This window comes from Acomys russatus, chromosome 23 (assembly GCF_903995435.1).
Source record: "Acomys russatus chromosome 23, mAcoRus1.1, whole genome shotgun sequence".
Taxonomy (NCBI): domain Eukaryota; kingdom Metazoa; phylum Chordata; class Mammalia; order Rodentia; family Muridae; genus Acomys; species Acomys russatus.
Genome location: NC_067159.1, coordinates 35,124,122 through 35,151,450, shown reverse-complemented (window position 1 = coordinate 35,151,450; position 27,329 = coordinate 35,124,122). Strand labels below are relative to the sequence as shown.

At 41.6% G+C, this 27,329-nt stretch overlaps 1 long non-coding RNA gene across 1 annotated transcript in view; it reads left to right on the top strand.

Moving 5' to 3' along the window:
* The window catches only part of LOC127206306 (uncharacterized), a 79,281-nt gene extending 63,405 nt beyond the window's left edge, over positions 1-15,876 (top strand). Inside the window, exon 3 of the long non-coding RNA XR_007832788.1 lies at positions 15,799-15,876. This is a non-coding gene — a long non-coding RNA (uncharacterized LOC127206306). The remainder of the gene's footprint in view (positions 1-15,798) is intronic.
* Positions 15,877-27,329: the final 11,453 nt, after the last annotated feature.

The window sequence follows — 27,329 nt, the reverse complement described above, 5'->3', positions numbered from 1 at the left end:
TCCCTGATGACTAAGGATGTTGACTATTTTAGTATTGTTCAGCCATTTGAGTTTCATCTTTTGAGAATTGTGTACCTTCTTATGAGTTGATACTGAGTACTAAGCGGTTAAAAATAAGTACATTTCAACAGTGTAGATCAGCTAAAAAGGGAACTAGTCTACAATCGGAATACAAAAATAGCCAAAATTACATTTTCTATGTACGTATGAAATAGGTCATACTGAATGATTCTCTGTGTGCCACCATTCAAGCCAAGCTGCCCTCATTCACTTGAACTGCATATACCCAAAGCTCATGTGTCCACACTGACTCTTTAAAAAAAGAGCAGTTCTGACTAATTTAGTTCAGCTGAGAATTTTTCTTAACCAACCTGGGATGAACTCCCTCATGACTCACAAGAACTTTCCTGTGACTTAGCTTTTCTTAGAGCCTCTCCGCTGGAGGCTATTATACCCTTCCTTCAATAAGCCTAACTTGCCTTCAAGTGTCCCATCACGCATGAGGACTTCTCAATGGTCTTTTCCTCCCTTGCAATATTAGTAGATTCACAAAAGCAAAAAAACAGTGAGGAGGGGGGATGTAGGGGAAAGACTTGCCAGACGTGTATGTGCTCTCTTTGCTTTTGCTCATCCAGCATTTACACTTAACAACACAACACCACCTGGTGTCCCATAATCAGTCTCTTGTTAGGAGATAAAAAATCAGATTGCTGGAGAGGTGACTTGGCAGTTAGGACCACCTGCTGCTCTCGCAGAGAACTTAAGTTCCCAGATCCGACATCTGCCGTCTCATGGCAATCCCTAAGTCTACCTTCAGACGGACACTGGCCAGCTTCGTACCCCTGGCCTCCACCGGCACCTGCACTCCCATGCACATGAACACACATGGACATGCACAGAGCCACAACATTTCAAATGTGTTTAATAAGGGCTAGGGTGTTGGGACATGGTCCAGGAACGGAGTTGTTTGAAGAGAATTCTGAGTGCTTGTTAGGATACTCCAAGAAAACAAGAGTCTTGTGACCTCAGCTTCTTCAAAACACAAAATTGTTCTTGGAGTGTTTTTTTGTGCTCCTCCCAGGTGTAGCACTTAGAAGAAAGTTTACTTCAGATTGTTTGTTATTGCTCAATGATATTATTTGATTATATATCTCTATGGGAAAACATGTTTTTGCTATGGCCTGTCCTTGTCATTGGATAGAGCTTGAACTCATGAGAACTTCACTCAGGTAACCTTTCTTAGCCCTCAGAGGCTCTGAATAAAGTTGGCTATTGCATGGGACTCTAACTCATTTATTGGCTCCATTCCTCCAGGTCCCACTGTCTCTAGAGTTGTAACACTGGAGAGATGGCTGAGCAGTGAACAGCACTTACAGCTCTTTCAATGGATCCAGGTTCTGTTCCCAACAACCACATGGCAGCTTACAACCAATTCTAGGGCATCTCTTGTGATTTCTAAGGTGTCCTATACAAAAGGGGTATACTTATTTACACTCAGGCCCAAGCACACATAAATATAGTAAAATGAAATAATTAAAAATAAAATGCAATAATTGTGCTGCTAGTTTCTGTCAACTTGACACAAGATAGAGAGAGTCATCCGGAAGAAGAGAACCTCAGTTGAGAAAATGCCTCCATATGACTGGACTGTAGGCACGAAAGTCTATAGCACATTTTCTTTTTTTTTTTTTTTTTTTTTTTTTTTTTTTTTTTTTTGGTTTTTTTGAGACAGGGTTTCTCTGTGTAGCCTTGGCCATCCTGGACTCACTTTGTAGACTAGGCTGGCCTCAAACTCACAGCGATCCGCCTGCCTCTGCCTCCCGAGTGCTGGGATTAAAGGCATGCGCCACCACGCCCGGCTCACATTTTCTTAATGAGAGATTGGCCAGGGAAGGCCCAGCCTATTGTAAATTAAAACATCCCTGAGCTGGTTATCCTGGCCTCCATCAGAAAACAGGTTGAACAAATCATGATGAGCAAGCCACCAAGCAGCACCCCTTCATAGCCTCTGCATCAGTTCCTGACTCCAGTCTCCTGCCCTATTTGAGTTTCTGCCATTACTTTGTTTAATGATGAACTGTAATATGGAAGCAATAGCCAAATAAGCCCTTTCCTCCCCAACATGCTTTTGGTCATGGTGTTTCATCAGAGCAAGAACAACCCTAACCCAGTAGTAGTAACCCCAACAAAAATAATAATAAACTCATTAAAAAGAAACATAAAAGTCAATGTGTAACTGTGTATTTATTTTGTTATGACTTTTGTATGTATTTATTTTGTGTATGTATGAATATTTATTGTGTATGAATTATATTTGTGCCTCCTACAGGGCTTAGTTAATTCACAAAGAAACATGGCTGCTATGTTTCACCCATTGAGAGATCACACCTTCCCAAATATCCTTACAAAGCAAGGATGATCAAAATGTCTTGATCTCCTGCTGAAAGGAATCACTAGCCGGGGGGTGGGGGGAGTGGGAGGTAGGGAGGTGGGCGGGGCACACCTATAATCCCAGCACTTGGGAGGCAAAGGCAAACAGCTCTCCAAGCTAGCTTGAGGCCATCCTAATCTACAGAGTGAGTTCCAGGACAGCCAGGCAGGGCTACATAGAGAAACTGTCTCAAGAAACCAAAAAGAAAGAAAGAAAGGAGGGGGAGAAAAAAGGAAAGGAAAAAAAGAAAAGAAAAGTAAAAGGTGTTACTATACCTTAAGTCATTTTCCATGGCAAAATCTTTAAAAGATTAATTTGGTCACTAGAAAGTCAAATCTCATAATCAGTTGCATAGAAACACTTTATTATGAGTAAGACTGTCCAGACTCCATAATACTTAGAGTTAGATTTTATCATCACCCTACAAAGAATAAAGAAAACATAGTGACTTTAACATAAGAAACAATGCTTGCAGTTTTTGTTGTTTTAAAAATATATTTGTATTAATTCTTTGATAATTTTATACAATGTATTTTGATGAGATTTACTACCACCTCGACTCTCTCCAGATCCACCCCTACCTTCCCACTCACCCAATGCCATCATCTTCATCATCCTCAACTCTCTCCAGATCCACCCCTACCTTCCCACTCACCCAATGCCGTCATCTTCATCATCCTCGACTCTCTCCAGATCCACCCCTACCTTCCCACTCACCCAATGCCGTCATCTTCATCATCCTCGACTCTCTCCAGATCCACCCCTACCTTCCCACTCACCCTATGCCGTCATCTTCATCATCCTCGACTCTCTCCAGATCCACCCCTACCTTCCCACTCACCCAATGCCGTCATCTTCATCATCCTCAACTCTCTCCAGATCCACCCCTACCTTCACACTCACCCAATGCCATCATCTTCATCATCCTCTCTTGAAAGGAAGAAAAGTCTAATCTAGTTTGTGTTACCCAACTACTCTTGGGTGCAAGGATCACCCTGGAGTGTGATGGACATACCAGGTGTCCCACCATTACAGAAATCAGATTCTCTCTCTCTCTCTCTCTCTCTCTCTCTCTCTCTCTCTCTCTCTCTCTCTCTCTCTCTCTCTCTCTCTCTGTCTCTCAGCTCTCAGCTAGAAAGTGAGACTTCATGCCCACCTCCTCACTCCATGCCCACCTCCTCACTCCATGCCCACCTCCTCACTCCATGCCCACCTCCTCACTCCATGCCCACCTCCTCACTCCATGCCCACCTCCTCACTCCATGCCCACCTCCTCACTCCATGCTGGGATTATGTCTGGCATGCATTTGCATGGATCTTCTGCATGCTGTCACAATCCACTGCGAGTTCCCTGGTGTGTCTAGAAAATACTGTTTCCTTGTAGTCATACACTACTTCTGACTCTTACAGTCTTTCCATCCCCCACTTCCTCAGAGATCCCTTAGCCTTGATGGAGAGGGTTGTGATGTAGACCTCCCATTTATGGCTGAGCACTCTGAAGTCTCTATTTTTCGCACACTGACCAGTTGTGAGACTCTATGGTAACTGCCACCTACTGCATAAAGAAGCTTCTCATGGGACCATATGAAGCTAAAACGCTCTTATACAACAAAGGGTAGCATCATTTGGACAAAGAGGCAACCTACAGAATAGAGGGAAATCTTTATCTGCATCTGACAGATGGTTATTATTTAGAATATAAAAAGACATCATCATGAAGTCCACAGCCGCCATCACTGTCTGTGCTGAGGCTGACAGCTGCTCTGCCCAGGGCCCCCACAGCTAACCTGAGATAAATATACACTGCATCAAAGAAACAATAATATTCATTTTTACAGATTTTCTTTGATCCTGACAGTCTTTATATTTAGCTAAGTTGTTTACAGTTACCTCTAATATAATGTCCTTACTTTAGGAGAATGGGGATCTACATTAACAGATGCTAAAACACTTCCTGTGTTTATATGACTGAAGTGGAATTACTCTGTGCAGTCCTAAAATGCGAACATCTTCTGTACAAACCCGAATCTGTTACTCCCTGGCTAAAATTCCTTGCACTGCTTCTACCAACTATATAAAATCCAAATTCCTGAGTGTGAGTGGCCACCGTATTTGTAAACGTACACATGCCTCCAGACTGTCTTTCCTCCTCTCAAAAGGAAGCTCGGCCATATGTAGAGCTTCTCATTCTTCCCGTACCCCTGTTAGGCCCATCGATTTGAACACAGAAAAACACAGAAAGAGCGGGTGTCTGCTTATCAGCCTGTTTGCTTCAGTCTCACTCTGAGCCCTGTGAGTGCAGAGTGATGAACAGTAGTAAGCTGAGAGAAGGAAAAATGGCTCACGCATAACAGCAAAGAACACCAAAGGAATGCACAATTAAATCTTCTTTCAAATGCTCTACTAACAGGAATGTTCTGAGAAGCTATTGTCTCCTCCGTAATGGATGACTGGGATGTGAACCAGCGGCACAGCGCTGAGGATGATAAGGGACAGAGACGAGACGAGACGTCAGGCTATCTGCCATCTCATTTCCTAAGCAAACTCCCAGAGAGGAAACAAGAAAGCATTGACTGCAAGCATCTGAAATTTTATTACTAAAAATACAGCATAAACAGATTTCAAGAAAGTGTGGCAGGATGGCAGCAGATTTTGCAAATTATATCATACACACACAAAAGCCAGACTTCTGCATTAGCACCCACCAAGTCAAAGTGCAGTGGATAATAAATTGACTTCGGTGGAGCAGCGTCTTTTACATGACTAGATGGTTATTAGGACCGTTAGCAAAGCAAATAATCCAACTGCAGGTGAGGTTTTCAGAATTGAGTATGAACCACTACGATCTGTAGACAAAACCATCCATCGATGACTAGAAATCTTCTTAAAAGAAGACCTGGTGGCTGACACCTCATACAGGCAGCCACCACAACGCTAGGCAGTCAGTGTGGGGTTTCACAGCAGAAGCAGGAGAAGCCCAGGAGCATGGCTGGGCCTCACATTTCTTTCAGATCTCATGGGAGTGCATCTGAGCGGGGAAGCTACGCACATCTGGAGCCCTGGCTGCCGAGATGCTCTGTCTGTGCGTTAGTCCTCCTGCTCTTCCATAAGGAAGGGACAATGAGGAGTGAGCCAGAAGGGCTGACAGTACCATCCAGCAGGTCACCCACCAATGGGCATATGGGTGGTGGCTTTACAAGGTACAGTAAAGGCCCAAGTGGGGTGGTTTGAAGATCTTACTGGGTTCTCCTTCCATTCCTCAAGAGCATTAGTAATACTGCGGGAAGGGAGGGGGTGCTTCTAAATTAGAGATGGGAGGTCTAAAAGGGAAGCTGGCTTTGCTTACTGTTTTACCACAGGACACCAGCTTAGTTGCCACCTCATCCAAGCAAGCGGTGCTTGTGCTACCCTCACAGTCGACCATCTATCTGCACTTGTCCTTGGGCTTCATATTTTGTGTCCACTACACAAAGGAACACTTTCTATTTCTATTCTGTATGCTGTTTTTCTGTAATGGACATGACTCACCTGGTCCCAAGCTCTCATCTGAGACCACATTAAAAATCCCCTAATGAGCTTATAAAGTACAACCATCTCCTTGTTGGATCACCTTATCTCTATTGCCCTACACTAAGCAACTCTGGATGTGCTGTGAGGTTTTTTGTTTTTTTTTTTTTTTTAAGACTTTCACACTAACTCTGGTGCCCATATTTGACCACGTCCCCTGGATGGGGAAGCCTGGTGGCACTCAGAGGAAGGATAGCAGGCTACCAAGAAGAGACGTGATACCCTATGAGCATATACAGGGGGAGGAGGTCCCCCTCAGTCACGGTCATAGGGGAGGGGAGTAAGGGGAAAATGGGAGGGAGGGAGGAATGAGAGGACACAAGGGATGGAGTAACAGTTGAGATGTAATAGGAATAAAGTAATAAAATATATATATTTTTTAAAGAGACTGTAGAGACCTGGTGGCACTAAGAGGAAGGATAGCAGGTTACCAAGAAGAGACTTGATACCCTATAAGCATATACAGGGGGAAGAAATCCCCCTCAGTCACAGTCATAGGGGAGGGGAGTAAAGGGAATGAAAATGGGAGGGAGGGAAGAATGGGAGGATACAAGGGATGAGATGTAACAAAAATAAATTAATAAAAAATTTTTTAATTAAAAAGAAAACATTTTTAAAAAGACTGTAGGTGCCATGACCTTCCCCTCCACCCCAGATGGTTCCTTTAAGCTATGCTGGTAACTCTAGTCATTTCCTACCTCTGAGAGTAGAGTTAAAATACTGATCCCTCCATGAGTCCAACATGGAATACCAGAGACCTGAAGCCCATCGGACTCCTTAAAGCACTTGAGGCCTCGTTCACTTGAAGGACACCCTGCCATTCTTGAAGGTCCAAGCCTCTGAACTGGTGCAGCTCTTATGCGGCACTGCAGTCTCAGGGTCAACATTAGACCCATTGGAGAGCGGTGGCCCAGGCCTGTAATCCCAGAACCTGGGAAGTAGAGGCAGAACGGATTGTGCAGTAAGGACATTCATGGCTACATAGCAAATTATTCCAGCCTAAGATATATAAGACCAACCATGGGAAAAAGAAAAAAGAAAAAGGAGACCTTGTCCTCCAGGACAACTTTCTCCTAACTCAAATACAGAAAGTCTGGAAGAAGTAGAGTGTTACCCTTTTACCCTTTAACACATTATCTGTAGGCTCAATTTTCTTAATAAATATATTTTATTACGAACTTTTAAGTGAGAGTATATCACTTATAACCAGACTAACCAAAAAATAGGAGAAGAAGATTAAAAAATACAATAACAAAACCATAAGGATATCAGTTCCGAAGAACAATTCTCCTGGCGTAATCAGTAGGATTTCTTCTGCTGGAACCTGGCACAACCAGAACCCAGAACCTCAGCAGGAGCCTGAATCCCAGAAGCCTTCCCTCGAATGGTTCTCTCTAGGAGCATCTCAAAATGCAGAGATGAACAGCCAAAACTATCCCAAGTCCTCAAAGGCCCCACCTCCAATTTGGGGCTCATTTATATATCTCTTCCCAGAGTCTGTTCAGGGATCTTTTCAGCTGGCAACAATCAAGCTCCCGCACAAGGTGGTTTGTCTTCTAATGGATTAACATCACCTTTTCTCTCACAAGACAGGTCCCCATCCTCCACTTGGGATCATAAAAAAAACAGGTTTATCTCTCCTTCAATTATCCTCACGTCCTGATTCATCAGAGATGATGAGACAGATGTGTCTATGGCTACTAAGTCTCAAAGGGATTGTATCATTGCCTTTCAACGTTAGCATATCACCTCAGCTGGGACTAGGAGGCAGCGCTTTCTATTCCCTGGAGCCAAAATGATGTAGCCCATTAGGAATAAGATCTAGCTGGGTACCAGGAGAAGTTGAGGGGGAAAAAGTACCACTCTCAAGCAGAAGAGAAAACAATGGAGAGGGAGGAGAAAGCCCAATGGACAAAGAGGAATGGGTCTAATAACAGGATCTGTTATCAGGAAAGGGGAGGTAAGGAAGCCATGCTCACAGAGAAGAGCATCCAAAAGATCAGGCCAAAGCCTGAGCAGGGAGAAGTATGTGGAGAGCTACAGCTTCTCACTGGGACCACAAAGGCTCCTGTGAAGTCCTACAACATTTGCTGAGCCCAGGGCAGTGCTGGGGGAAGGAGATTCTTCCAGCTTCTTTCCCACTAGCCATAAGGCCATAAGGGGCCTGGAGCCTGCCTAGCCCTGCTTACCTTGCTTACCCTTACATTTCCTCTCTTCTCCAGTTACTTCAGCCAGAGGATACTTCAAGGACCAGCCAATGTATCATCATCATCATCATCATCATCATCCTAATAAAGTCAGGTACACAGTCAGGTGTGTTCAGGCAAAGCCAGAAACAAATCCAACTTTTAATTCCAACTTACTATTTCCCATTGCACTGTATTCCCTCACACTCTAATTTATCTCCTACCATCTGTGGTCTGCCATTCCATCAGGCAGCCATGTCTAGGAATGGAGTCTTAGAGAGCTGAACAAGCCTTCACCAGCTCCTCTCCCCAGACCCACTCTTTCTTCAAAACCAACGCTTCCTTTTTGGAAGGTCTTGGGCCCTCCATGAAAAGAAAAAAGAAAAGCAGAAACAGGGAGAAGAGGCCATACGCAGAATGACAAGAGCCAGCTGAAGTCCCGCTACCTCCTGAACTCATGCTTCCCCACTGGGAAGCATGGAACCTTCTGGTGGCCTTGCTGATCCCGATCACAGCCAGCTAAATGCTGCTACACAGTGGAGGACAGTGGACATTTGAAAAAAAATCCCTCATTTCCAGAACAATCAAGTCAGAATCTCCTGTCAGGGAAACAAGGCAGTGGGATTGTTAAAGCTCCCCCTGGATGATTAGAATATACAGAATCACTAACAAAACACCTGCTGGTGCCCGGTGCTCAGGTGCACCAGCTGGGCATAGCAGCTTTCCCGGGAGGTCCTTTGGCATCAATGTAAAATTAAAGCAACCTCAGATTTTATTGGATTCCTCCCCACCCCCCATACTGTTCTCTCCAGCTTTTATGTTTTGTTTGGTTTGGTTTGATCTGGTTCTCCTTTGTGTTCCATAAAATTCTAAAGATAAAACAGTAATACTAGCAGCATCTGTACTGTTAGTAGTTAGAACTGGATGCCATAACTTTTCTTGGCCATCTTCAGTAGACTCCGTGATGCAGAAATAAGCTATGCTGTCTTCTCCTGTACATCTGCTAGCTGGCTGCACTGCCTGTTGGTTCTTCTCTACTCATCTAGACAAGCACTTCCTCCCAGCAAGGCTCAGGCTATGGATATACCTCTCATGGAAGGAATCTTGGAAGTCTCAGCAGAGCAGCACTGATCTGCTCAGCACTTTGTGTTGCCGGCACACAAAACAAGGATAAGTGGCTAGTTGCCAATGAGGAGAGACCTGGATGACAGAATCACATAGAGAGCATAGTTCACAGAGAAGAACACAGAGGCAGGAGACCACGCATGCATCTGGCATTCCCTTCACTGCCTAGCTGAGCACTTGGCTTTGATTCCAGTGCAGTGAGCTCAGAGTGCATATATTAGCGGTCAACAACTCTTCAAATTCTCCTCAATCTCTCAGCCTCCAGTGACCCTCCTTTTCTGGAAATAGAACATGAATCTCATAGTTGCCTGAAGTAAGTGAGTTAAGTCTGAGTAAGAAGCTATTTGTTTGAGCAAGTGCAAATTACCAGTGGCTAGAGCACTGAGGAGTATTACTCCCTCCGCCTATGGCAATCCCTAGCTGTCTATGACCACATCGGTGGAGTAGTGAAGACTAGAGAGCCCCTCCCCATCCATGATGGCATGTCAATATGCCCAGTCTGTGCAAGTTAAGACTTATTTTTAAATAACAATAACAACAACAATAATAACAATGACAGCTCAAGTTGTTTCTCAGGAGTGTCCCAGAGATGTCCCCAAAACATTATGTTACTGCCATTGAGGTTGGTTGCCCACTGTAACTTCATAGCAAGACTCTTGCTGAAGACACTATATCACTTTGGTTGCAGAACATGGGAAACTCAGTCTAATATAAGCTTTCCTCACTGCGGGCTACCTTTCATAGTGCTGGAAGGTGCTATGTAGGCACTGGAGGATGGAGGGGAGCCATCAGCAGTATTACTCAGCTGTGAACTCTGTGAGGTAAAATACCAATCAATGCGTATTTGTTGTCACTCCTCATGTTCCCTCCTTTCCCCTGCTATGCCCTCTCCTCTGCCACTCAATCCTCCCAATCTAGTTTACCTTCTGTCTCTTTACAACACCACGCTCTGTTTGCCCTTCCGTGGAAGGGTCTCTCCTCCCTCCTGATCCCTTACTGGCTACTTAACCTCTGTGGATATTCAAAATGAAACACACATTTCTAAAGCTTATAAGCTAAACTCCACATAGCAGGGAAAAGATGCAACATTTGTCTTTTTTGAGTCTGGGTTACACCTCTCAGGATGATTTTTTTTCAAGCTCTATTCATTGACCTTCAATTTTCATTTTTCTTAACAGCCAAATATTCCACTGTGTGAATGTGCCACATTCTCATTATCCATTCATCAGTTGATGGGTATCTAGACTGTTTCCAATTTCTGCTATTATAAGTAGGGCATCAGTGACCACGATAAGCAAATGTGTCATAAGATACAGAGTCTTTGGGGTGTATGCCCAACAGTGGATCTTGCTGGATCTTGTGGTAGAACAATTTTAGCTTTTAAGGAACCTCCACAATGATTTTCATGCTGGCTATATCAGTTTGCACTCCCACTGGCAATAATCTGTTTTCCCCCTTTTCCAGCACCTTTGACAACATGTGTTGTCTTTCTGTTTGTCTGTATGTTGATCTTGACCATTATGACTGGAGTAAGATGAAATCTCAAAGCACTTTTAATTTGCATTTCCATGATGGCTAAGGATGTTGAACATTTTTTAAAAGTGTCTCAGGCATTTGTGTTTCATCTTTCGAGAACTCTCTGTTTAGTTCTATACCTCATTTTAAAATTGGATTAATTGTTTATTTGATATTTTTAGCATTTTGGGGAACATAATAGGATACACTCAAGGGTGTAATAGTGGCATGAATGTCACAGGGGTAATCAACCGCTCTCTTGTTATATTTAAAGACACAGGATGAAACATATGTTTGGTACTGTTAATCTAGCCAAGAGCCCATGGCTGGAGAATGCACAAGTTCTGGAGATAAATCTATCACTATTAATTCTGCTAAATGGATATAATATCAAACTGGTCTTTAAATTTGTATCTATATACCCTTGATTAGTGAAGCTCTCAGACATCCTCAGAGAAGTTTCCTTGTGCATTGGATGACAATTGGTGCAGAAATTTACAATGAGTAGAGTGCAAAGAATATGTGTCAGTAGGGTACTCAGGCACAAGGAGGATTTCTATATCACAGGAACTCCCCAAGGCTCAGGGAAAATCATGGAACAGGAAGTAGAAGTTCGTAAAAGCCAGAGGTTTGGAAGAACCAAAGTAAGACAGTATGTTCTAGATATCACAGAATCACTACACTTATGAATTCCCAACAGGTGTGATTGCCTGCCCAAGAATGACACAAGATCAAGTCACTCAATGTCCTAGCATGGAGAAGGGAAGGGTTTTTGAGCCCCCACCCCAAACTGAGGAGATGCTGATAGTTTATGACTTCTGGGGAAGGGGGAGTCTTTTCTTTAAAGGTCTGTCAACTATGCTCCAGTGGATGACACCACATCCATGAAAATATGAGCAGCACAAATTGGACTCACCACATTATAAAAATAAATAAAAAAATAAGATTATACCAATGTGTGAGGAGACGAAGAGAGAGGATAGACCTAGGAGAAGTTAGTTCATGTGTTTATTTGTGTACATTTCTTGTACATAATGCTGAGTCTCATAAAGACATTTTCATACAAGTATAGCATGTAGTCTAAGCATGTTCCTCTGTGTCCCTTCAAGTCTTTTTTCTCCTTCCCTCCTAGTACTCCCCTTCCCCTCCCTAGACAGTTTTGCTTCAATTTCACACTATATATCCACTTCTGATTTTATATGCCTATATAAAATCTAGGATTCACAAATGAGGGAGCACATGATATTTGTGTTTCTGGATCTGGCTTAGTTCACTTAAAATAATAATCTCCAGTTCCATCTACTTTCCTAGAGAGAACATAGTTTTATTATTTATAGCTGAAAAATCCCATTGTGAATATGCACAATATCCTTTTTACGCACCATCTGTTGACAGACACCTAGGTTGGTTCCATAACTTATTGAGATAGTATCATGAAAGTCACTTGACTTCATGCATTTACTATCAAATATTTCTTATGCACTTGGGTTTGGCCAACTACTTTAACAAGCAAGTCCTGTATTTTGTTGCTTATATACCTGAAATTTTATTTCCAGCCCCATCAGATACTCTTGACTAGCACCTTTTGCCCAAGTGGTAACTTAATCCAGATGCTTCTTTGAGTGACTCTGTAACCTCCGAGGATCTCTTCGGAGTCCACTACTACACGTCCTACACCTAGCCTCACAACAGGCAAAACATTATCTTGGAAAATTGAATGGCTGATGCTTAGCCACATCATCTCAGGATGAAGACAGATCACTCTCTGTACAGTACATTGTTGGGACCTAGATGCAGAGGAAGCTAGGGAAGTAGCCACAGGGCTGCATCTCAGTCACACTGCTGTACTGCTGATGAGGAGTACAGTCTCCCTGGCTAACCAGCTGCTCCCTAAGTACCAGGCACTGAAGATAGATTTGTAAAATAAAAAGAGCTCTTTTGTGCCAGGTGTGGTTTTGTGTGCTAGAGTTTCAGCACACTGGAAGTGGAGACTGGAGAATTGGGGGTTCCTGGGCTATGGGAACCTGACTCACAAAATTTTAAATAGTGAATGCTGAAGAAAGAATTCAGCAGGTAAGAGCACTTGCTGCCTTTGCAGAGGCCTTCGGTTCGGCTTCCTGAACCCATATGGCAGCTCATGAGGTCTGTAAGTACAGATTAATTTTTTTCTAAGTTAAAATGATAATAATGATGGTGATGATGATGATGATGGTGACAACAGGAAAGGAAACAAGCAAAAGAGAGAGAAGGAAAGAAGGGTGGGAGAGAGGAAAGATTGGTTCTTTTCTCTTCATGAAAGCTCAAATTAATTGATTCTTACTTCGATAATTAGCTCCCTCCTAACCTGGTATGTTGGTACATGCCTTTAATACCAGTATGCAGGAGCCAGAGATAGATGGACTTCTGTAAGTTCAAGTCCAGCCTGATCTATATTTAGGAAGTTCCAGGCCAGCCAAGGATACATAGTAAGACCCTGAACATGATAGATAGATAGATAGATAGATAGATAGATAGATAGATAGATAGATAGATAATAAAAAATACTTTTTAAAACTCCCAGCTAATGGCCTCAGGAGCTGAATTACAGCTTATCAACTATCATTACCTTCATACTTATTTATACCAAAGAACTCAATTTCCCAGAATTCTTTCTCAGTATCATTCAAGGGTAGATTGTTGCCAATGAAGCATTCATAACATTTGGAAGAGAAGTCATTTTTCTCATAGCAGCTGTTGGCAGGCAGATGAGATCATTCTTGGCATCACTGCCTGGCTGCTGATGTGTCTCCCAGGAATCACCTGCTATAAGTGGGCTCTGAGATCATCGGCTAAGGTTTCCAGTGGCCACAGCCATCCTCCTGAGAATAACTCTGCAGTGCTTTGCAACTAGGCTTGTAAGTAATGACTGCCCTAGAGTCCTGTCTTCAGACCTGCTGAAAATGAAACTTCCACAGCCATACCTCTCCCACGTCAAGGGGTCAACATCTTCCTACCCAGAACACCGGAATGATCTTTGCTCTAGACAAAACCTGAACACACAATGAAAATCTTCAGTCAGTGCATTTGCCCAGGAACTTAAAAACATTCTAGTTTGCTATTTGCTAGGCTTGTGTTACACATCAGAGAATTCAGTGACGAGCCAACAAACAGCTGTTTTCATTCTACTTGTTCATCATCTCCGTGAGGAACGCATTATAAAATATAAGGGGCCAATGAGTACGTACTCTGGTGGCTGCTTGGAAGTATAACAGGACTTCTTTTCAAATAGGGTAAAATAGAACTTGGGATGGGTACAGTCTCAGTATCACCAGCAAGTCATACAAAAAGAAATTCAAGACGAATTCAATGCTGCATTGCAACTCAAGAGAAATTTGGCAGAATTCCTGGAAGTATGAGTAAGTCTCATTACTGCATCTGAAATGTAGTGATATGATGACGTGAAGCACGCAGTAGGACTAATGCTTCATCTTCACTACAAGTATTATCTGCAAAAATTCAAAACAGTCTTTATACATATATGTAAATCCAATATGTTTAAGTTTTATTTAATTATATATTTAAACCCTATAAATATATTTATAAATATTTAAATGCATAGAATTCAGTGTATAGAAGACAGTATGAATAACTGCTTTGGGTAATTCTCGCCAGGAAAGGACCGTGTGGTAGTCACAGCACATCAGTTCAACATGTCAGTCAATCACAAACACATGTATCCATTTTGTGTTATAAACTATTCTACATTATAGAAAAACATCAGTATTCCCTATGGACATTGTTAATAAAATAGTGATTTTTTTTCTAGTAACTTGGCATAAGAAAAAATGACTGATACACAACTACCTGGTTTTAGTCAAGTGACAGTAGAACAAACAAAATGTTTATATAAATCTTCTTGGTTCTCTGTATCTCTTCGTCCTTTCAAATTGTGTCTTTAATTCTCCTGTCCCCAAACTCTCAATACAAGCAAAAGGACTCCTTGCCATCCCTATCTAGTACTTGGGTGCCAGAAGTCAGCTTTGCTCTTCACGACCAAGACTCCAGCAGACAACATTTCCTGCATAGCCTGTGTGCATTGGGTCTGGCAGGACATAGCAGAGAAGGATGCATGTGGTCCTCACCCTGGAGGAATTAACATTGCGGTGGGAGCTGAGAGAAGCTGGAGTCACAGGAGACAGAAGCACATGCAATGAAGTAGAAGAATCCTGTCTCCTGTAAGATACACTGGCAAGCAAGATCTAAAGAATGCTTTTAAACTGTTTTGTTCTAGCCCCAAAACTAATGAGTGAAATAATCAAGAAAAAGAAACAAGCTTGGGAAAGCCAGAAGTTAGAGAGAGCTCAGCAGCTGTTCAGTTACAGGGACTGCAGAAGACTCGGGGTGGCTGGGTTACACAATACGATAAGTGATAAAAAAAATAAATGAATTTGGAGTGTTAAATAGATATTATAGCCCAATATGTCACGGTAGGGAGTTTGAACATTGTGCAGAATTTGAAGTCACTGAGTATTTTAAATGATGAACATAGATTTGCATTTTGGACATTTTTACTCGCTGCCATGTGACGAATGGAAAATGACAGCATAGACAAAGAGGGTGAACAGGGCCCATAACAATTATTGACATCATTGAAGCAAGAAATTCTGGTCCTTAAATCTAGGACAATAACCCTTTCTCTAGATTCACTATTGTTATACTTCACTTAAAAGTGTGTTTATTTTAAAAAAATATTTAATAGAATTGAATTTTTAATTAATATCCACAATGTGTCCTATATGTTAAAAGTCTTATTCCAAATTAGTTATATTTATAAGCCAGACGAAATTTTGTCGTGAAAGTTTTGGTTTCTTTTAAAACTCAGTTATGCTCTGTAAATATGTTTTTGTTTTAATCCCTGGTGTGGGATATGGGGGCTTTCTCCAATTTGTCCACAGATGGTAACAGCCTCATGAGAGGGCCTGTGTTCTTTTCCAGCTGGCAAAGACCACGCCTCCTGCATGAGGCAGTTTCCTGCCCACAAAGATCACAAGAGCCCAGAGAGGGAGAGAAAAAGCAGGGCCGTGAGAACACTTGGATGAGACAGTCAGAGAAGGGAAAGAAATGTGCCGCTGCATTTGCTGCTGCTGGTCGAATATCCTGTTGATAATGACAGAGATTGGTGTTGCCCCTAAGAACCTGACGACCCTAAACAGCAGGAAGTAGCTAAAGAGAACTACGCCCCTTCTCCTAACCTTTTCTCCTACCTACGCTTGGTGGGTTGGAAGGGAGGTAGAGCCATTTTTTAAAATCCCAAATAAAGTAGGTTTAAAAAGATCAAAGCCTAGAACACTCCGTGGGGCACAGGCACATAAGCACCCACTCTTAGCTGAGGTGCTACTGACAAGTCAGTGGCTGCTCCAGGACGTCAACTTTCTTTAGGGGTGTGATCCCAGGTAGGTTGACCATGCCCCAAAAGATAGTCCACCTCCATGTGGTCCAGGTTCACTTATACACTGGAGGCGCTATTTAGACACAGCAGGTAATGAAAACAACAAAAGAAAGGGGTGTGAAATTGGGAGGGGGTGCTGTAAAAATGATCCTGGAAGAGTTGGAAGAGTTGCATGTGTAGATGAAAGTCTCAAACAATAAGTTAAAATATAAAAAATTCTAAAAGGTAACTTGTAAAATATGGTGTCAGATACACTTGAAAGTAACTGGCGGGCTGGAGTTCCCTCTGCTGATTGCTCGAGCTGTGTGTCTTCCCCAACCATGCTCTACTCTCCTACCGAGACAAGCATTTCCTGTTACTGCTGGCACTTCCCAAACCATTCTATTTTAATAATTTCCAGTTTTCAGGTAGTAGGTCCTCCTTGTTTGTTTCCATCTCCGTGTGACACTGTCTACCCCAAGCCCTTGTTGTGTTGCCCTCTTCACTCTCTGACTAAGCTGCCATCAGGACAACAGGAAGTAGAACACTATGCATAGACATAGATCTTAACAGTTGGGTGAGTCCAACCTTACAGATCTTTGAGGTGTATCCTCATGTGAAAGTCCTCAGCCTGTATTTGATGGCTATTTTGGGCAGGGCAAAGGAATCTTTTAAATACAGAAGCAATTATAAGTTTACATGTTCATTGACTCAGTCAGCCATGTAGTAATTACGAAGGGTCAATCCTCTGGTAGAATTTAACTAGCATTTGAAAAGGAATTTTAAAAATTGGCATGTACTGATAAATTGCTCATGATCTCCTAAATAACCCACACCCACCACATAAAAGTAATACTAATTAAACTGAGTGGGTTATTCTTTTTAGAAGATGTGAGGGTATGAGGAGGGCACAGTGGGAAGAAGGAGGTTTCTGTGGGAGCAGAAAGGGAGTAAAATAGAAGGATGGAGTCACTATGATCAAAATATACTATAGCCATGTATAAAATTTTCAAATAAGTAAAATTGTTTTTTTTTAAATAGCATGACATCAATCTTCTCCTCCAAAAAGTTAAGACCCTCTAGATGTAATGACAAATGTTCATAGTCCAGGTTACTCTAAATTCTGCAATAGAAGCAGCTCTTGATCCCAGGATATGGAGTGTGGTGGTTTGAATGAAAATGACCCCATAGGCACTATTAGAAGCTGTATCCTTGTTGGAGTAGTTGTGGCCTGGTTGGAGGAATACATCACTGGGGGTGGGTTTTGAGGTTTCAAAAGCTCAAGCCAGGCCCAGTGTCCCTCTCTGTTCCTGCTGCCTGTGGATCCAGATGTAGAACTCTCAGCTCTTTCTCTAGCATCAGGTCTGTCTGTGTACCACCATGTATCCTGACATGACTGATAATGGACTAAACCTCCGAACTCTAAGCCAGCTCCAATTAAATGTTTGCCTTCACAAGACTTTCTGTTGTCATGGTGTCTCATCACAGCAATAAAACCCTAACTAAGACAATACTGGTCAAAGAATACAAGGAAGAAAAGAAATCATGATGGTTGGGAAGCCAAGGAATATAAACACAAAAATTGAGGTGATGATGCAAGATAATTACAAGATAATATTGACTACCTTTGACTATTTAACCTGTACCAAAGTCTGGGGCAAATGGCTGGCATGTCCTATATTTTAAGTTTTTGTGATTCTGTAAAGCATGTACTATTATTTAGCTGGTGAGATGAAAACATAAGGATCAGGGAAACTAAGTGGCTTGCCCAAGGTCACACATAGTAAGTACAAAAGAGAATTCAAACCCATTTTCTCCACCATGGCAGATTTGTTGCTTCATAACTATGCTTCCTCATACTTGTGAATTATTTTATGTCCTATTTTAAAGCCCATCATGTTCAGTTAAGAACAAAAGATTGGGGAATGAACCACATCAAGGATAACATATTACTTTCAACTTTCACGTTGAGTCCAATTGATGGATTGCAGCTAAGAGAATGCTCACCTGGGAAGAGTCATATTAGTTGGATGAACATATGAAAGTGCTCTGAGGCTGCACTGTGGTTCTGTGGGAAAGAATTCCACATTTATGATGACTGCCCTGAAGTCAGAAAAGAGCATCGAGGATACTTGATCCATATAAGTAGCAAACTGTGTGCAGAATTTACAAGACTTGACCGCATGTCTGCTCACAATGGCTAGGTGTTTGTATCATCTGTCTGTCTTGCACTGCCATCTTGTAATTCTATATCTTCAGTGACTTTGTACTCACAAAGGCAAAGATGAAAGAAAGGGTGGTGCAGAGATGATAGATAGACCAACAGTTTTCTTTTCTTTTAAGTGTGTATCATTAATGTATACCATATATACTTTCCCTTTTTCTTTTATTTATTTGTACACAATTACAGATAGTTATGGAGTGTTTGCTGCTGCTGTACAATGGAGTAGGTATGAAGCCAGGTGAAAAATAGCCCAGTCTTCTTGGCAAATGTATTCTTGTGGACAAGATGAGCATTATAACCATGTAACAATTAAACAGTACCATTCAACTCATTTTATCCTTTCTCAAGCAGATTTCTGATTTAAATATGCTTCTGTAAATAGTCCCTCTACTATGATGTAAAGATCCATGTTCAGAATTCTTATGTTATTAACTTCATCTCTAAAATCTTATGATATTTAGAAACCAAATCTTCGAGAAGTCATCAGGCAGAGCCTTGACTTCATGGATGGATTAAACCAAGAGATGGGATAATTAACATAAGAATCGGCCTGTTAGAAAAGCCAGTTTGGGTATGTCTCATGAACCCCTCACTACACAACGCTCTACAGTGTCTTGTAACTCTTCAGAGTCTCCACCAGCAAGAAGTCCTCCTCCAGATGCTTGCACCCTGTGTTTGGACTTTGGAGGCTCCAGAACCATGAATTAAATACATCCTTATTCCTTGCTAGTTACTTAGCTGCACTGTCCTCCCATATTACTTAACTCAAAGGCTGGAAAGCTTTCTGGAAGTTTTTGCTCTTATTCCTCTTTAAATCTGTCTATATGCAGGTAGACATAGGGATGAAAGCCTTTAACCCAGCACTCGGGTGGATCTCTGTGAGTTAAAAGCCAGAATTCAGATGGATATCTGTGAGTTCAAAGCCAGCCTGGTCTACATACCGAGTTCTAAGACAGCCAGAGCTTCATAGTGAGGCCCTGCCTCCAAAACAAAACAAAACAAAAATCTGTCTTTACAGCCTGCTGATTCTTTCACATAGCATTTATTTTCATCATCATTGCATCCATCTTCATCTCTCATCCAGGCTCCTCAACTTCTACAAAGGTGTCTATAATTCACACCCTCACAACAGCTATTGCCTCACATGTGTCTTTCCAATATGGCTACTGTGTCTAAAACAGCTAATCCAAGAGAGGTTACTGGCTCAAGTAACTAAGGACAGAGAGAACAGTTCTGGCCCAGGTATAACTGGAAATGAGCCTCAAGCTGGCTATTGGGTTTCCTCTTTCATTCCCGGACTCTAATTATTTCTGTGCATAGGTTTCACCCTCACCTATTGCACACGGCCTTTCTCCATGGTTGGTATGATGGCTATGGTAGGCACACTAGCCAAACCATGCCTCCAGGAAGTACCATCCTCCCAACTGTGAGGAACTCAGTCAACAACTGTTATCTGTAAGCTCCTGTAGAGTCTGCCTCAGCTGAAAAGAACCTCTCATCCCTGAACGCCATATATCCCCAAAACTGTGTACTTGCAGTGACCAAGTGAGACACACCACTGACCATGGAACCATGTAGGATTCTTATGAATCTCACTCCAACTTGGCTGAGGTGAGTCAGAGACCCACAGCATAATTCATCCTCTGCTTGCTCATATACCTTCCATATTCATTCCTCTTATGGAGGTTGAACCCAATAAACATCTATACCCCCAAATTCTATCACAGTGTGGGCCTCCAGAGACCCTCACATGAAATAATTAATTATATGACATCAGTGACTGGGACCACAGATCTTGATTCCAGAATCAGGACTCAGCTTCTTTCTTGTAGCTCTGACAAGAACATTTCAAAAATGGATTTAGACTAGCCACATTCAGTGTGCATTGAATTTGGGGCTAAGGCCTATGACATGAGACAGGGGACATCCCTGCCAGAGCCTTGTGGATTGAGTTTTCAAACGTCATCCAAAGGATGACTATCTATAGTCCGCCAGTCAGCAAAAGGCTGTTAGAAAACTCAGATCTAAAGTGTTAAGTTTCACCAACTTTCCCAAATGCCTACAAGAGGATATTTTGGGGGTTTCTGTTTTGTTTTGTTTTGTTTTGTTTTGCTTTGTTTTGTTATCACTTTAAATTAAGCCTTGTTAGGCTAGTTTGGCTGATTGTTTGGTCTGGTTTGGGTTTTGCATAATGCAACGGTTGCCTTTTGTCCAGTGGCTTAACTGTATGGAGAAAAGCAACATGTTAGTGATATTCATGACTTTTCTTCAATGGTTGCCACATAAATGCTGGAGCTCATGCCATCCTGACCCAGTTCAAAGTAGGACAGAAATCTCAAAAATACCTTACACTCAAAACCCACCTGACATCTGTGACAACTTACCATGAAGAAATGAATCACAGGAAAACCCCAGCTTTCAAGGGAGTTGACTGAGAAGGCAGGGCTGCTGCGCAGTCTCTGGGGGAAATGGGATTGGAATCTGAGCTAGAAAAGATGCAACCTGGAAGGAGGCATGAGGGCAGTAAGCACAGGGGCCAGAACGGTATAGACTGTTGGCTCCGGGTGAGGCTGTGAGCAGAGACTGAAGAGCTCAAAGTTACGCTGGCTGGAGTTAGCTCAAGGTATCTGAAATGTAAAGGCAGGTAGAAGCGTGGGAGGCAGTTTCTGTGGAGGAATGAACAGAGACTGGATCAACAGACAGTAGGACGTGGGACAGTCAAGGTGATACCTCTGTCTTAACAGCTTTTAACAAGTACCTGCCTGCCATAGGATAGACACTAGACAAATGAATGATAACATGGCTTCCACTTCAATATTGTCTTCCCGGCCTTTTTGTCAAATAGCCATCTCCTCCCGTGGACTGCAAATACCTAAGTTGGACATGCTCAAAAGTCAAACCACAGCTCCCTGGTTTTGAGCACCTCCTCCCTCTCTCGGGGTCTCTGGATAGATTAGTGTATCCGGTTGTCTCAGCCAGAAATCTAGGAGCTGACACCAGTGTTTACATCCTGTCGTTACAAGATCCAGTGTTAATTTAGAGTCATCATCGTCATCTTTTCCAGTTTCTTCTTTATGGGATGCAGAGATGCACAAAATTCTTACTAGGATGGCCATAGTCAGTTTTAAAAATCATTTCCTCATATCAAAGTTTTATTTTTCTTAAAAATTTTAATTTTTTTCCCAAAAGTTTCAAAGAGGCAGATAGGGTACACAACTTTAATCTCAGCAGATAGGAGGCAGAGGCAGGAGAATCTCTGTGAGTTTGATGCCACAGAGTGACATCTATCTGGGAAACACACAGCAAACTCTGACAAAAAAAAAAAAAAAAAGTCTAGCCGGGTGTAGTGGCAGTACACACCTTTAATCCCAGCACTCAGGAGGCAGAGACAGGTGGATCTCTGTGAGTTCGATGCCAGCTTGGTCTACAAAGTGAGTCCTAGACAGCCAAGGCTACACAGAGAAACCCTGTCTCGAAAAACTGGAAAAAAAAAAGTCTAAAAAGTATTAGTCATGTTAGCCCCACTTTACAGATCTAAGGGGGAACATGAATTAATAAAAGTACTAAAACACCATGAATAAAACAAATTTGCCCTTCATAGCTCTCATGATGTGTGTGCGTGTGCGTGTGCGTGTGTGTTATTTAATGAGATTATTTTTACTGGTGACTATTGTTTAAAAGAATTATTTATTATGCACACAGTATTTGGCCTGCATGTACACCTGCAGGCCAGAAGAGGGCATCAGATCTCATTATAAATAGTTGTGAGCCACATGCGGTTGCTGGGAATTGAACTCAGGAAGTCTGGAAGAACAGCCATCTCTCCAGCCCTTCTGGTGACTATTTTTACAAAACAGAAAAAGGCCCCCATCTCCTTTACACTAATTTTACAATGCCTAAAGTTACAGAAACTCACAACTGGTCAAAGTGAAGAAATGAAATGTCTGTGGAATGCTCAGGCACAGATAAAACACATGTACAATACCTCAAGGCTCGGGGGCCACCATGGAAGAGAAAGATTGTAAGAGCCGGATGTCAGGGAGGATAAGAGCAAAACGGTGGTTTCTGCATAGGACAGGACCACCATCATGAACTTATGGCAGCTGTTGGTACCAGCATAAAACCTGCACATAAATAAGATAGCCAACATTCCAGCCTAGAGGGAAGAGGGCTCATGACTGTCTAGACCTATCTGAGGAGCTACTGATATCTGATGGATTCTCAGGGAGGGAGAGTCGGTTTTCTTTAAGAGTGTGGACCCCAAATAGGTTGACCTATTCCAGTTGATAGCTCCACCTCTGGGAGTATGTGGGCAGTACAAATTGGACTCTGTGTATTATATAAATAAACAAAACTCTTTTCAACCTTCCCAAACAAAATTGGGAAAGAATTAAGAGATGAGGAATAGACTGGAGAGGAGTTAGGTAGAGGATTTAGGGTGCATATGATCATGGTATGCATGTATGAAATTCTCAAGGAAATAACAAAAAATACCACTGTAATAAAAGATTAAATTGGTTAGACACCAAAGCTGATATCTAACCAAGTGATGCAGTCTAGTAACTTGTGAGTTATGTTTCAGTTGTCTTGTTACTCTTGCTCTTGTGGTAATTATCAATTATTAGCAATCATACATATTTTGTTGCCCATGAGACTTTTTTTTTTCTTTCTTTTCGAGACATGGTCTCTCTGTGTTAGCCTTAGCTGTCCTGCACTCACTTAGCTGCCTCAAACTCACAGTGATCCACCTGCCTCTGCCTCCCAAGTGCTGGGATTAAAGGCGTGCGCCACCACACCCAGTGCCTGTGTAATTCTTAACACTGATAGGGTAGAGGATCAAAGATGGCAGCACTGGTCTCACACGATATTTGAACAGCAGGACAGCAGAGATTGCAGAGTGAGCCACAGACTGTGCTGTGGACCCCAAAGCACCAGCATCTGTATTTCCCAGGTGAGAGGAAGCCCACGGTGAGTGAAATGAGTAGGTAGAACCTCAGGTCACCCAGATAAACCCTGAAAAAGTTCGTAGGTTCCCGTTGGAGTGTCATCTCAGCCTCTGGCCACCACCTACTCTCGCTATGCCATGGACTCCTTCCTGGTACCAGGGGCATGTGGCTCCAACCTTGGGTCTCCTGAGACCCAAGATCCATGAAAACAAGCCAAGCCCTAAGCTCAACCTGGTTCCCAAGGAGACCTTCCAGACCTCTGAACTCACAGGTTCTCCAAAATGGCTGTGCCCATCAAGCACAGTGTACGGACAGCTGGAGCTCATTAACCTTGGAACAAGAAAGCCAGTAGTCGGGCAGCTGACTTTGTGACTTCCCCTGGAGAGAAAAGGGCCCCTGGGCTCCTGGAGAGTCCAGCCAGTCCTTAGTGTCATATATCTAAGAGCCATAGGCAATTCCCTGAGAACCACCCACCAGCACCCACCAATCCAAGGGGGATTTCAGCAGGAGCAAAAGGCTTCTTGCCCAGGGCTCTTCCCAAACCCCTGAGATCTCCAGCAAGCACCAGGAACTACCAGACAACACCAGAGCCAAGGCCAGTATAAAAACACAATCAACAAAAGCATACAAAAAGCCTACAGAACACCAAATAGATTGGACCAGAAAAGAAAATCCTCCGGCCACAAAATAATCAAAACATTAAATGTACAGGTCAAAGAACAATGTTAAAAGCTACAAGGGAAGAAGGCCAAGTCACATATAATGGCAAACCTATCAGAATCACACCGACTTCTCGGCAGAGACCATAAAAGTCAGAAAGGCCTGGGCAGACATCTTGCAAACCCTAAGAGTCCACAAATGCCAATCCACACTATTATACCCAGAAAAACTTTTAATTACCATAAATAGAGAAAATAAGATAGTCCACAACAGAAACAAATTTAAACAATATCTATTCACAAACCCAGCACTACAGAAGATACTAGAAGAAAACTCCCACCTTAGGAAGTTAACTACACCAAAAAAATAAAAATAAAAAGTAAAAAAAAGCCAGGCATGGTGGATCACACCTTTAATCCCAGTTCTTGAGAAGAGCCGGGTCTACAAAGTGAGTACAGGACAGCCAAGGCTACACAGAGAAGCCCTGTCTCAAAATAAATGAATAAATAATAAATAAAAAACAACCCACAGTATACAAATAACTTTACTACAGCAAAACCAAAAAAAGATAAGCACACGACCACACTACCACAACCAACATCAAAATAAAAGGAACCAAAAGTTACTGGTCATTAATATCTCTCAACATCAATGGACTCAACTCTCCAATAAAATCACACAGATTAATAGAATGGATTTGTGAACAGGACCCATCATTCTGCTGCATACAAGAAACATCCCTTAACCACACAGATAGACATTACTTCAGAATAAAGGGCTGGAAAAAGGTTTTCCAAGCAAATGGACCCAAGAAGCAAGTTTAAGGAGCCATTATAGTATCTAATAAAATAGACTTTCAATAAAAAGAGATGAGGAAGGACACTTCATTCTCATCAAAGGAAAATTCCAAAAAGATGACATCTCAATTCTGAACATCTATGACCCCAATACAAGGGCATTGCATTTGTAAAAGAAACACTAATAAAGCATTGACCACACATCGATCTCCACGTATTAATAGTGGAAGACTTCAAACCCCATTCTTACCAAAAGACCAGTCAACAACATAGAAACTAGACTTAGAAATAATAACACTGACAGATGTCATGAATCAAATGGACCTAACAGATATCTACAGAACTTTTCACCCAAACACAAAAGAATATACCTTGTTCTCAGCACCTCATGAAACCTTCTCCAAAATTGACCATTTAGTCAGTTACAAAGCAAGCATCAACAAATACAAAAAGATTGAAATAATCCCTTGATTCTTATCAGACCAACATGGACTAAAACTGGATCTCAACAACAACACAAATGACAAAAAGCCCACACACTCATGGAAACTGAACAGTTCCCTAATCAATGGCCACTGGGTCAGGAAAGACATAAAGAAAAAAACTAAAGACTTCCTTAAAATTCAATGAAAATAAAGGCAAAAACATACCGAAATTTTTGGGACACACTGAAAGCAGTACCAAGAGGAAAGTTCATAGCATTAAGTATTTTTATAATAAAATTGGAGACATCTCATACAAGCATACCTGAAAGCTCTAGAAAAAAGAAAGAAACAGACACCCCCAAGAGGAGTAGATATCTGGAAATAATTAAACTCAGGGCTGAAATCAATAAATTAGAAACAAAGAGAATAATTCAAAGAATCAACAAAGCCAAAAGCTTGTTCTTTGAGAAAATCAACAAGATAGACAAACCCTTAACCAAACTAACTAAAAGGCAGAGAGACAGTATCCAAATCAACAAAATCAGAAATGAAACAGAGGACATACAACAGACACTGAGGAAATCCAAAAAATCATTAGTTCTTACTTCAAAAGCCTATATGCCACAGAATTTGGAAATCAAAAATTGAAAATAGAAAATCTAAATCTTAGTATATTCCACTTACCAAAGTTGAATCAAGATCAGGGAAACAACAACAACAAAAAGCCCAAGGTCAGATAGTTTCAGCACAGAATTCTACCAGACCTTCAAAGAAGAGCTAATACCAATTCTCTTCAAACTATTCCACAAAATATAAGCAGAAGGAACATTACCAAACTCATTCTATGAGGACACAGTGACCTTGATAACTAAATCACACAAAGACCCAACAAAGAAAAAGAATTTCAGAATAATTTCCCTTATAAACATTAATGGAAAAATACTCAATAAAATACTCACAAACTGAATCCAAGAACACATCAAAGTATCATCCACCATAGCCAAGTAGGCTTTATCCCAGGCATGAAGGGGTGGTTCAATATATGGAAAACCATCAATGTAATTCACCATATAAAAAACAACTGAAAGAAAAAAATCACATGATCATCTCCTTAGATGCCACAAAAGCCTTCAACAAAATCCAACTCCAGTTCATGTTTAAAGTCCTGGACATATTACGGATACAAGGAGCATACCTAAGCCTAGGAAAAGCAATATAAAGCAAGCCTATAGCCAACACCAAACTAAACAGAGAGAATTTTAAATCAACTCTAATGAAATCAGGGACAAGACAAGGCTGCCCACTCTTTTCCGTATCTCTTCAATATAGTACTTGAAGTTCTAGCTAAAGCAATAAGACAACTAAAGGAGATCAAGGGAATACAAGTTGGAAAGGAAGAAGTCAAAGTATCACTACTCCCAGATGATATGATAGTGTGCGTAAGTGTCCCTGAAAATTCTATCACAGAACTCCTACAGCTGATAATTACCATCAGTAAAGGGGCTAGATACAAAATTAACTCAAAAACTCAGTAGCCCTACTGTATACAAAAGACAAACAGGATGAGAAAGATATTAGAGAAACTACACCCTTGACAATAGCCACAAAAAAAAAAAAAAAAAAAAAAAAAAAAAAAATATATATATATATATATATATATATATATATATATATATATATATATATATATATATAAAGTATCTTGCTGTAATGATAACCAAGTAAGTGAATGACTTGTATTTAAAAAAAAATTATCTCTGAAAAAATTGAAGAAGCTATCAGAAGATGGAAAGATCTTCCATGCAGGTGGATCGCTGTGAGTTCGAGGCCAGCCTGGTCTACAAAGTGAGTTCAGGACAGGCAAGGCTACACAGAGAAACCCTGTCTTGAAAAGCCAAAGAAAGAAAGAAAATACCAGTTTCCTGATGGATGCTTGGGTGGTTACAATAACAACTGGATTAGTGTACTACTAAAATATGAGCTGAAACTTACTGAGGACATATTATGAGCCAGTGAAGGAGTGCAGAACATGTGCTCAATGCAGCA